This window comes from Pyrgilauda ruficollis, unplaced genomic scaffold, assembly GCF_017590135.1.
Source record: "Pyrgilauda ruficollis isolate IOZ18807 unplaced genomic scaffold, ASM1759013v1 scaffold10, whole genome shotgun sequence".
Taxonomy (NCBI): domain Eukaryota; kingdom Metazoa; phylum Chordata; class Aves; order Passeriformes; family Passeridae; genus Pyrgilauda; species Pyrgilauda ruficollis.
Window position 1 is genome coordinate 4,138,468 of NW_024508101.1, and position 11,660 is coordinate 4,150,127.

The following is an 11,660-nucleotide window of genomic DNA, read 5'->3' on the forward strand; positions in this document are numbered from 1 at the left end:
ATTTGGAGATTATAATGGAGCAAATAATGGGTAGCCACGCAGAAAGCACACTGTAACTTAAATAAAAATTAAGGATATCTATTCATTTGCACAACTTCAGCCCGTGGGCAATACAGCCTTAAAGTGCTGTGAGCCCCTCACCAGGCAATGTAAATCTTGGTGGCTCAGGAGCTGAATCTGACACTTGACAATTGCATATGTTAATTTTTACCTGTTTGCATTCAGTTGGCAGTCAGTTGTTTTTTTAAAAAAAACCACTTTCTATTTTTAAACAAGTGACTGTTTGAAATCCACCACAGTGCAGCGAGGGCTTGATTGCAGGCTGAGGGTTGAAAGATACAGCAACAGCACTTTTAACAGTATGTTAACGATGATGAGAAGAGCCAAAATGTATGGATTTAATTAGAGAAAAACAGTTACAGTTCTTCTCATTGTCATTAATTTATGCAGTTAGCCAACGAAATTCAAAAAAATGTCCAGTTATATTTGGATGCACTCTTTACACAACTATTCCTGTTGTAATTGTTGAGTGTCCACACCCGTTAAAAGGGTTTTTTAAATCATTGCTCTGTACTTGGCTGCGAAATGCCTGATTTCAGATGTTCTGGGTAGGTCCAGAGGGGCCAAGGGACCCCTGTCATAGGCAGCACTGTCTGCCATCACCTGGACTCCACCTTCACCAACAAACCATAATATCCAGGGCAGTCACTCCCAGTCCTGCCAGAAAGGAAAGGGCGTGCTCAAAATATTTCAGGCCTTGCCCTTGCTTATTGTTTTTGGAAAGTCTTTTGTTTTCTTCTTTTGGCTTTGTTTTTTTTTTGTTGGTTTTGTTTTGTTGGTGTTTTTTTTTTGTTCAACCCACTAGTTAATGTTCATTTGTGCTGGGCACAATAAAAGCCTGAGCCTGTCAGTTTATATCACATGAGGGGAGGAGCAGTTGGTGAGGTTTGAAATATATTAGACTTTAGAAAAATTCTTGCAGGTCTATTTGCTGTGTTAAAAAAAATAGATCGCTCCTAGTAGTTTATAAATAAATTGATGTCTCCTAGCAGTTTATAAATATATAAGAATTTATATAAATATATCTATATGTACATATAAATATATATATATTTTCCCACATATCCTTTTAATGTGCTTTAATATGTATATAGGAATAAGGTTATGCTAAATAAACCCTCCTAAAACTTGAAAAGGGGGAATCCCAGGCACTGCAGACCTCCCCAGCCCCACCTTGTTGAGTACAGACATCCACATGGTTATTAGGAAATGGCAGGAGCTGGTTGTGACCTGGCAGCAGCTCAAGCCACTCTTTGCCTTTAATATTGAGAGTGGTCCTGTGTATTCCAACAGCAAACGTGCACACACAAACATCCATCACATTTTTGGCTTTGCTGCCTCTGTAGGCAGGCAGGAGGGGAAAATTGTATTCACTGGCCATGAAATGAATTTAAAACAAAAATCAGAGAAATAAAAAGTGAAGTTTTTTATTATTTTGGCAAGCACTGGGGTTTATTTTTCACTTACTTGTTGGGTTGGGTTTATTCCCCTGCTTCCTAGACGTACTGGACAGACTTGCAGTGTGCATAATTGCATGGGCAGAGTCTGGAGAGCTTTCCAAACACATGATGTTTATACCTCATGCTCACACTGGCTATTTTTAAATATGGCTACTTTCTGCTGCCTTTTCAAAGCTTCTCCTGACACCTCATGCAGTCTGGAGCACTCTCACCTGTTTACACCACCACCAAGTGCTGGCAAATTCAAAACAAAAACATCTGATAAAAATCAAATATTATGTTGCTAACTGCAAAGTTCATTTCCCCTCAGAAGTCCGTCTTTAATTATAAAACCCGCATAACCCATTTCCTTTGGTGTGCAGAAAGGTGTGTAATTAAACTATCAGCATAATACCTTTCTACATGTAAAACCTGCACTTATGAACTTTAACTGCTGAATAAAAACTCCTATTACATGACCATTAAGTATTATGAATAAAGCAAGTCATTGTAGTACTTGATTAATTTTTATGCACTAACCATTGTGTTCCGCACAAATTTGGTTTTTTTTGGTTTCTTTTTTTGGTAGGTGTCCCTTCTCCCAGCCATCCTGGTGGATCAGTCATCTCCATCCACATCTCAGACTGTGCTCCATCCCTCCATGCTTCTCTCCTGGCCATGCCCAAGTCTGTGTGGCCTTCCTGTGGTCGTCATGGAGGAGGAGAGAGTTTTGCTCTGTCTCTGTGATATCCCCAGTGGATATTACAGTGGTGCTGTGGCCAGTGGAACCAGGTCTCTTCTGTGGGAGAACCTGGTGCAGGGCTGAGCCCTGACTTCCTTCTCTCATCTCTGAGTGGGCTGGGGAGTTACTCTCAGCTGGGTGGCTTTTAATTAATAAGGGAAATCAGATTTTTCTTCCATGTGGATGTGGCAGCAGACCCTCAGATGAGAGAGAGCCTTTCCATGCTGCTCGTGCTCCTGTTTATAGGACCCCAGAAGCTTTGCCTTGTATCTGTTACCTCCCTCCCTGGTCTTCCCAAAAATGTCTCCACCGCATATCAGCCTCTTGCCAAGTGAAGTGGGAAAGGAAAAATAAATATCCCAGCTAAAACCCATAACTCCAAAACCCTAATTGTCAGCAGGACCGAGTATGCCAAGATGCTGAGGAGGATTCTGTGGTGCTGGTCCTGGCTGCCAAGGAGCCTGCACTCCACAGCCCAGAGGGCATCTCCAGGACATCTCCCACCCTACGTGCAAACATTCAGGCCCCCAAGCCATTATTCATCAGCTCCTTGCAGCCACGCTCCCATATGCTGCCTGATGATTATATTGAGGCTGATCTTTGAAGTCTGGAGTCAGGAAGTTTAGCTCAGTTATAATCAATAGCATTTCCAGCTCTTGGAAATCTGCACTAACCACTCAAGGCAGCCAGCCCGCATTATGTCCTTGTCATATGTATATATTTGCATGTTCATTAGCCATGTAGTAGCACAGCTGTATGTGGTTTCATTTAGCTTTTAATTATCTTCTTTGGGTTAGTGTTTTCATCTCTACCAGACTTAGCAAAGAAAAGAAAATCACTTAGGCACAATAAATGCTGCTGAGCAGGTCTGGGGCAAGGAGTGCTATTTCCTTGTGCATCCTACTGTTCCATTGCAAAAGAGATGTTTGGTTCAAAAGTTCCAACTTACATTAATAATAAACCTGTCTCTTCATTTCCCCCATCATTTGCTTATCTTATTCAGGTGGTTGTGGGTGTAATTTTTCATTTGCAGCAGGTGTTTTTTTACATATTAGATAAACTCCATCCTTACAATCCTTGGCATGGATGTTTGTATTTGCTCCAACAGCTGCTGTTCCACAGCTCGCTCGCACACAGATCAAGGCATCCTCCTCTTTTGATGGAAGTGACTCATACCTCAGATGAGCTGAAAAAAATACCATGGTCAGCTGCAGACACCTGCATTCATGCTCTGGGTTTAAAAGTTAGGATGTGGGTTCAAGCTAATTTTGTGCTCTTTGGGTTCTTATATGGCACCCTTTATTTTGGTTTCTGAGAAATTTCCATTAGTAAGAACAAAACAAGGTGACTAATTTCTGTGCTGAACTTTCTTCTCCTTTCCTCCCACCCCGCCCAATAAACAAAGGAAAAAAACCCCGTGATTTATTTCACTCACTTCAATTCCTTGTAACCAGGCCAGGCCCCAGGGTCAAAGGCTCAGGGGTCATCTTTGGTTTAACCAGCAGTGAGGTTATCTGTGCAGACTGGGGTAGGATGCTGAGTCCCCTCCTCAATGCTCCTGTCCCTGGTGTGCACAGCATCAAGGCCTAGAGGAAGTATTGATGGAGAGGCCAACCTTATTTCACAGGAGTGACAATGAGAACTGACCTTTTAAATACGCAGTGACTTGAGAGCAGGATGGTGCTGCAGGAGTAGTGCTCAAAAAGCTTCAGCTGAATGCAGCCAAGTTCTCTCGGTACCACGGGATGGATGTAACTCCCTGTCATGCTCCAACCACAACACAATCTCAGCTCTGCTGTCTGAAATTAGAGATTTACATTTTTTTTCTCTTACAAACGTAGTGGAGTAGAAACACAGACATGGCAAGAACCTGGAAGTCCTCCACTGCTGGCTATTTCACAGGGCTGTGGGCTTCTCCTTGGCTACTGGAGGATAGCACTGGCCTTCTGCAGGGAAACACACCACCTGACTGATTTGCTGATCAGCTTGTGCTCTTTAAAAGAGCCCCTTGAATCAGCTCAGGGCAAAAGTCACAGTTAAAAAGTGCCCACTAGTACAGGTATATTAGTCCACCTTCATCCTTACTGTAAGTGATCTCTAATAACCTCTCAATGTTAAGCAGAGCACATATCAGGTGGATGAGCTAAACCAAGACCTACCTGGCTCTTTCAGTGGTGGTTGCTGGCATTTTACTGCCTTTGACAGTTTTTTCCTTCTTGGTTGAAAGAGTGAGACACACTCGGTGCTGATGCAAAGAGGCACAACTTCACTGAAGCTGACAGTTCTGTTTTCCAGGTGCACCAGTGGTTTATTTGGAGAGGAACTCCCAAGTGTTTGTTGGGGAATTGGAGCCAGGCAGCTGGGAACAGATGGTGTCTTATCAAAAGGTGATAATTGTTCATGAATTAGACTCCTCTGCATCACCTTCCTCTCACAGACCCAGAGTAATATCTGGAGCCGGCCTCTGCTTGCCATTTCAGCAGCTCTCCTGTAGCAAGCAAAATATATTTTTATAGTTTGCTTACCTTGACACTTCCAACATTTTCCCAGCAAGCTGAAGGTGTAATTAAATGACATGCCAGATGCTGGTGTGCTTTATATTATACCACCTCTCAGCTGGGCTAGCGAAAGGGAATGAATGGAGTCTTAAGACAGCTCTCCTATAGATAGTTATTATCTCTTTTCAATAAAGAATGGGTAAGGTTGAGCAGAATGTCAGTAAACCTGTAATTTTCTAGCCTTTCAGTTACCTCTGTTCTTCTGATCCACCAGTGATGTGAAGTCTTGTTGTACTTTGTTCCGTCAATTATGGCATCACTCCAAGAAGGTGGCGGGCTCCTGCGTCGCATATGCATATTTATGATAAGGTATGTTCTGATCTTCCTGTTGTGCCTGAAACCAGGTGTTCTGGGCCTTTTGAGGTGGGTTTGCAGCACGGCTTCTCTTGGGCAATGAAGCTTTTGGGGTGAAGCTTTTTAGCTGTAGGCTGAAAAAACAAAAGCTTGCTGGGAAAATGACAGCAAAGTTTCATAACTCCAAACTTAAAGAAACAAAATTATTTTTGTAACTTTAATAATAGGATTTCTAGAATGTATTTGCTTACTTCACTGTATCTGCTACTTCAGAAGATGGATCTGGTGTATCTCTTGGCTGTTGCTCTCAGGTTTTAGACTATTCAGTTTTCAGCTTTGCAGGACACCAGCCCAGTTTTCAGGGAGATAAGATGTTGGCTGACACAAAACAAACTTGCCAGTGAGATTTATTTACTTACTTGGAAGTGGAAATGTTGTTTTAATAATCCAGCCAGCCCAGGAGTGGAGGTGTTGAACATTCTCATGGCTGGCCTGGAGAAGGGTTTGCTGTAGCTTGGTGTGGTCCTCCCTCTGCCAGCAAAGTGTGCTCTGCATGGAGGGCAGGCAACCCAGCCAGGGAAGGAGAGAACTGCAGGAGCAGGGACTGTTTTTCTTTCCCAAACTTTGACAATTCTTCATCTAGATATTTATATTTATCAAGAGCATGTGAGACAGAATGTTTTAAGACCAATGTTTTTAAGGGGTTGGTGACTCCTGGTTGTCTGGAGGGTCAGTGACACTGGCCAGCCCCAGCTCACAGAGCTCTAAGTCCACAAGCAGCCAACAAGATTCTCCTCTGCTCTTTTGGGGTGAGATGTTCCATTTGACAGAAGAAAGCAGCAGCCTGAAACTTTCACATGCTGCCAGTTCAGTGAGTGCAGGGCACCTCTTTCAGAAGTGAGGTGTGCTCATAATTAAAGATTAATTTACTAGCACTAAACCCAAAGCTTTCCTCAAAGTCTACTGTCAACAGACACGCTCCCTTTCAGTGACATTTGCATTTCTAATTGGGACTGCTTATTACCAGAAAGCCTCTGCAGCTGAGATTTAATTTTATATATTTACTGGTTGTTCTCTTCAACCAGTGCTCTGCAATTGATATTACCCAGTCTCCCTTGCAGGGTATGTGTGCCTCTGAGTGGGCACAACTCCACCCTGCCAGATGGGCAGGAGGATGTGAGTGTCAGGAAGCCACTATGTGCCCCAAGAAAATGTCTAGTCAGCGAGAAATGCTGGAAAGGTCAGTCCATATAGAGCAGTCAGACATGTAGAGGAGCAAGATCAGAAATGGAGAAGGCCAACACTCTGCTTTTGTGCCATGGCTAATGTTTTCTCTGTTCTTTCAAACTGGAATATTTCTACTTCAGAAAATTCATTTAGACTTAGAAATCTTAATAGGGAGGTGAATCACTTTCCTTGTCTAACTTACTGATTGATATTATTTTCTTTTGTCCTGGAAGAACTGATATTAAGAACTCTATTTAATAAGTTGTAGTACACCTTTTAGGCCCTTAGTAATGGGAAAATATTAAAAAGTGGGCTTCTATGGCATGGTGATCCCTATCCCTATTTCCTGCTTTAGGGCAGGTATCAAAATCCAAGGGCAAAGTCCTGTACATGCCATGAGAGAGACAGTGCCTGCCCAGAAGAGATTGCTGCTGGAGTAGAAAGGAAATATTATTATTCCTCTTTAACAGATGGGAAACCAAGGCGCAGAGAGTTGAAGAGGCTTGCCAAAAGTCAAACAGAAATCTGAAAACAGCCAGGAACCGAATCCAGGTCTGCTGAGACTCAGGCCAGTGCCTTAATCACTCGACTCCTCATAGTTATTATATTTCTGCAGTTGTTATTCACTAGGATAGACTCTGAAATTTCTGCCTCTAGCTGTAGCTACAGTGCTCCTACAGCATCTTCTACCCTCCCTGTAATTCCTTCCCCTTTTTTTTCCCCTGTACATGTCAAAAAGTCCCTCCCCCTGCTTATGAAGGTTCCCAGCAAACCTCTGCCCTCATTTTTGTGCTCCAGCCCTGACCTTCCTCACAAACAAATTCCTGTCTTTTCCAACACTGATTCCATTTGCCCACAGCCTTGTGACAATTCCTGCCTGGTGCTGAAAGCGCTGTAGTTGTCTACAGACCCTTCACTGGCTGCTGTGAAAACCTCCCAATCTGAGACGCTCAGTCCCCTGGAAAGGAAGAATTTGTAGGTTCTCCCACACATTCCAGCCCAAAGCTTGGCCACAGACACCCCTGCACACAGCTCAGTGCTGGAGGAGTTTGAGCAAAGAGCTTATGCAAATCCTCTCCTATCCATCACGGAGGGGAGTCCTTCATACTTCAGGAATGATGGGAGAAACAATCTATCGATATTCCGTAATGAGCATAAATGCCCTTTATAAATTGTTTCCCTTTTATTGACTCTAAAGCAAATGTAGCTGTGAATGCTGTACATTAATACATTTTATACCTTCTAATGGTTTGATGGCCTCATATATCCAGTAACGCTGAGAATAATCATTAGATTGTAAGGAGTGCAAAATATGTTTTATCACTTGAAAATGGAATTCCTTCTTGAAAGGTAAAACCAGTGGTAGATCATTGATTTGAAAGGTCAGGGTTAAAAAGCTTATTAACGACTGGGTTAAGCTCTAGTAAAATTCTTTGTTTTACTCAGCTGTATGAAGCATTTAGCTAAGTGAGACTCTTCATTAGGACATTAGTGCTTTTATACTAGCTGTGTAAGGTAAGAATCAGTAATTTCCAGCTTATGTTCACAAAAAAGGCTTTGCAAGTGGCACACACTCCAAATAACACCAGGTGACACATGGCCGTGGGTGCAATGGAAAACAACTGCTGCAGCATCCAGGGCTGGGGGGCAGCTGGTGTGTGCAGTCCCTGCCTCTCCCTGTCCTGAGTGGGGGACCCCAAGCAAGCCTTGGCCAGGCAGATTTATCAGGTTATCAGATTTATCAGGTTATCAGATGTATCAGGCTATCAGATGTATCAGGTAGTACAGCAGATGACCAGGTAGAAATGCTGGTTTGGGTTCCAGAAGCCACACAGTTGTGTCAGGATGCCACAGTGCTGAGTTAGTGAGCCCCAGCTCCCTGCAGGGTTCTGGATTAGCTAAAGTATGAGGTTCACAGGGCTGAAATGCTTCCTGCCTCTGAGACAAGGAGCTCCTGCCCAGGGAAAATGTGCCTGTCCCTCTCACCATTCCCTGATGTCACAGCACATGGAGAAAGGCTCTGTATTTTGCCAACAATGCCAATTCAAGCTCTTTGTGGATGCCCTCTATCCCTCTCAGCCATCAAAGAAGCACAGACAGATCCCAGGAGCAAGGCAGGGTGGGACCATGGCAGGGGATGCTGCTCGAGAGTGATGGGGATTTTTGAGGTCAAGTGGGAAATGTGGGTATTTCAAGGCACACATGAGCAGAAATGTTCATGCCAGATGAAAAAAAGAAAGCTGGTTGTCCAGCACCACACTGCACTGACCCAGAAGAAGTGGAAGTAATTAGGAAGAAATGCTGACCTGTGAGGGTGGTGAGAACTTGGCACAGGTTGCCCAGAGAAGCTGAGGCTGCTCCATCCTGGAAGGGTTCAAAGCCAGGTCAGGTGGGGCTTGGATCAGCCTGGTCTAGTGGAAAGTGTCCCTGCCTGTGGCAGAGGGGTTGAAATGAGAGAGGTTCAATCGGGAGAGAGAAGAAAAAATAAAATCCCTGTAAGGATCATTAATCACTGGAGTGGTTTGTCGTGGAATCCCTGAACCTGGATGTTTTCAAGACCTGAGGGGCCACAACCCAGAGCACAACTGTCACCAGCCCCCCAAGGAATGTTCTCTAAAATCCCACAATAGAAAGCAGTGCCAGTGGAAAACATAGCAAAGATTTCCAAAGATGCTACAGATTCCAAAAGCTGCAATGTCAAAACCACTTTTTGGTTTCATCAGCTCAGCATTTCCACAGACATTTATTTTGGATAGAACAGAGGAAATCCAGTTGGAAGAGACCTACCAGGATCTTCAAGTCCACTTCAGTGCTGACCAGAAGTTAAAGCCTGTTAATGACAACTTTGCCTGTTTGTAAGGCACTGACCAGCCTGGGGCACTGACCACCTCTCTTGGAAGATGGTTCCATTGTTGAAGGATCATGAAGAAGACTATTCTTTTGCCAGTATCTTCTTCCTACACTTGTCCTCATCATTTGCTACTTGTTTCTAACAAAAAAGAGAGGCCTAAAACTCTGTCATACCATGTTAAGAAGGCTTTTAAATGTTTTTAATGGAACAAAATAACAATACAGAATATAATATCCACAGCATGTGCTTGGTGCAATGTAATTGCTCTGGGATACTCAATTCTTTTCATATAAAGCAGCCGTACCAAACCAACCATCGGAACAACTTTAATATTTTATAGTGAAATTAAATTGCAGATTAAAACAGATGGTTCGAACATTTCATTACCAGCCATGGTGCTTATTTGCTGACCATTGGCTGGTATATGTAAACATATAAAAAGCAAAAGAGCCCTTGGATACAAACCATACTCTCCCTCAGCTTTTCATTCATGGTTACAGCATGGTTATGAATGTTATGGATCCAGACAGGGTCTTTAAATGTGCTGAATTCAATTTACTTGTACCGATGAAAGGAAGAGGTCATGGAAAGTGCACAATGGGTGGGAAGAGTACAGAATATTTGTTAACTGTCCTGCCAGTGCATTTTAGTTCACAGCCAGGCAGGTCCAGAGCCTTCTGCACCTTTATGGCACAGAAACCTGGCACCAGCCTTCTGCCAGGACACCTTCCACTATCCCAGGGTGCTCCAAGACCTGTCAAACCTGGCCTTCAGCACTTCCAGAAGTAGAGCAGGCACAGCTTCTCTGTGCCAGGACCTCACCACCCTCACAGGGAAGCATTTCTTCCTAATATCTAATCTAAAGCTACTGTCCATCAGTCAGAAGCCATTACTCCTTGTCCTGTCACTCCAGGCCAATGTAAATTGTCTCTCTCCATCTTTTTTGTATCTCCCTCCAGGTACTGAAAGCCAAAATTGGGTGACCCCAGAGTCTTCTCTTCCCCAGGCTGAACCATCCCAATTCTCTCAGCCTTCCCTCATAGCAGAGCTGCTCCATCCCTATAACCAACGTGGCGCCTGTGCTGGACTCACCCCAATATGTCCCAAAGGTTGACTCTGCTCCTTGCTCCTGGGAAGCACAGACCTGTCTGTGCTACAGGACAGGGCTTGCAGCTTGTGACAGAGAGGGCAGCACCACTAGCCCATCAAAAAAAAAAACAACACAACCTGTCCTCACTGAATGAGTTAACTCTGCCTTCAGAGCCATTCAATAAAACCTTCACAATTACAGCAAGTATTTCCCCATGTTTCCAATGTACCAGCTGCACTCAGCAATGTTGCCCCAGGTATTTAATTTTTCAGATATTGTCAAACAAACAGAATTCTACTCCAAAAATAATTACGAACAAATCTATAAATGTATTTAGCTTTGGCAGAACTGAAGTGAATAGATGTTTCTTAAAAGCGTAAAAGCCATGCCTTCAGATGTTTTCCATGCTGGTTACTGCTGGGTTGGTGACAATGTAAGGATTTCAGGGAGCACGAGGATGAGCCAAGGAAATTCTGTTTTACCTCCACTGCATGATGCAGTAACATCATGAAGCAATATTAGCACCCAGCGAGAACACAGCATGTGCATTACAACTTAAGGATTAGGATAGGACACATTTCTCCTTTGCTGACAGTACATCCAGCAATCCCAGTCAGGATTTCCATCCAAAAGAGTCAAGTCTGAATGAGCCTGGGCATCTGCTGCCCAAAGGATTGGAAAAGAGGTTTGTGTTTGCACAGCTTTAGGGGGGAAAAAAATTTAAAGCTTTGTGCTAAGAGTCCTGTGATGCTCTTGGAGAGCAGCAAAAAAATAGAAAGGTTCTGGGGGTAGATAGAGTCAGCAAAGCAAACAAATAGAAATCATCATTAAATTTGCCCTCACTCTCCCAGTTCAGTGTTGGAGCTTCTGGCAGCTTTTATGTATTTAAGATCTGACCAGACCTTCCAGCTATGAGGGCAACATCTTCTCTTGACTGGTACTTCACTGGGCTTGCTGGGAGCACTGGTTACAGCACTGCTCGTGCACAGTCACTGACCTAGTGTGAATGACCCCAGATCTTGGGAATAATGGACATCAATCACACAGGACAGTGCAGGGCCTCATTTCCTGCACAGGGGCTGAAACCTTGAAACAATGATGTGCAAAGACACATTCACAGGTGTCCACATCTGCTTCCCAATTTAAACCTTAAACCCTGTTCTGCAAGGGCTTTAAGGAAACGATCATCCAAAGAGGAAAGTACAGGGGAAGGCATTAGAGGCAGAGGATCACCTTCCTGTGACACTGTTCTTTCAGGATCATAGCAGCATCTTCAGACACATAATCCTTGATCCTTGTGTGTTAGAGCTATCATGCAGAAAAGTTTGCTCAAATAATAGCATATTGTTGACAACAAACTAGAAGAGCTATTTAAAAAGAAAATGCCGTACAATGCATG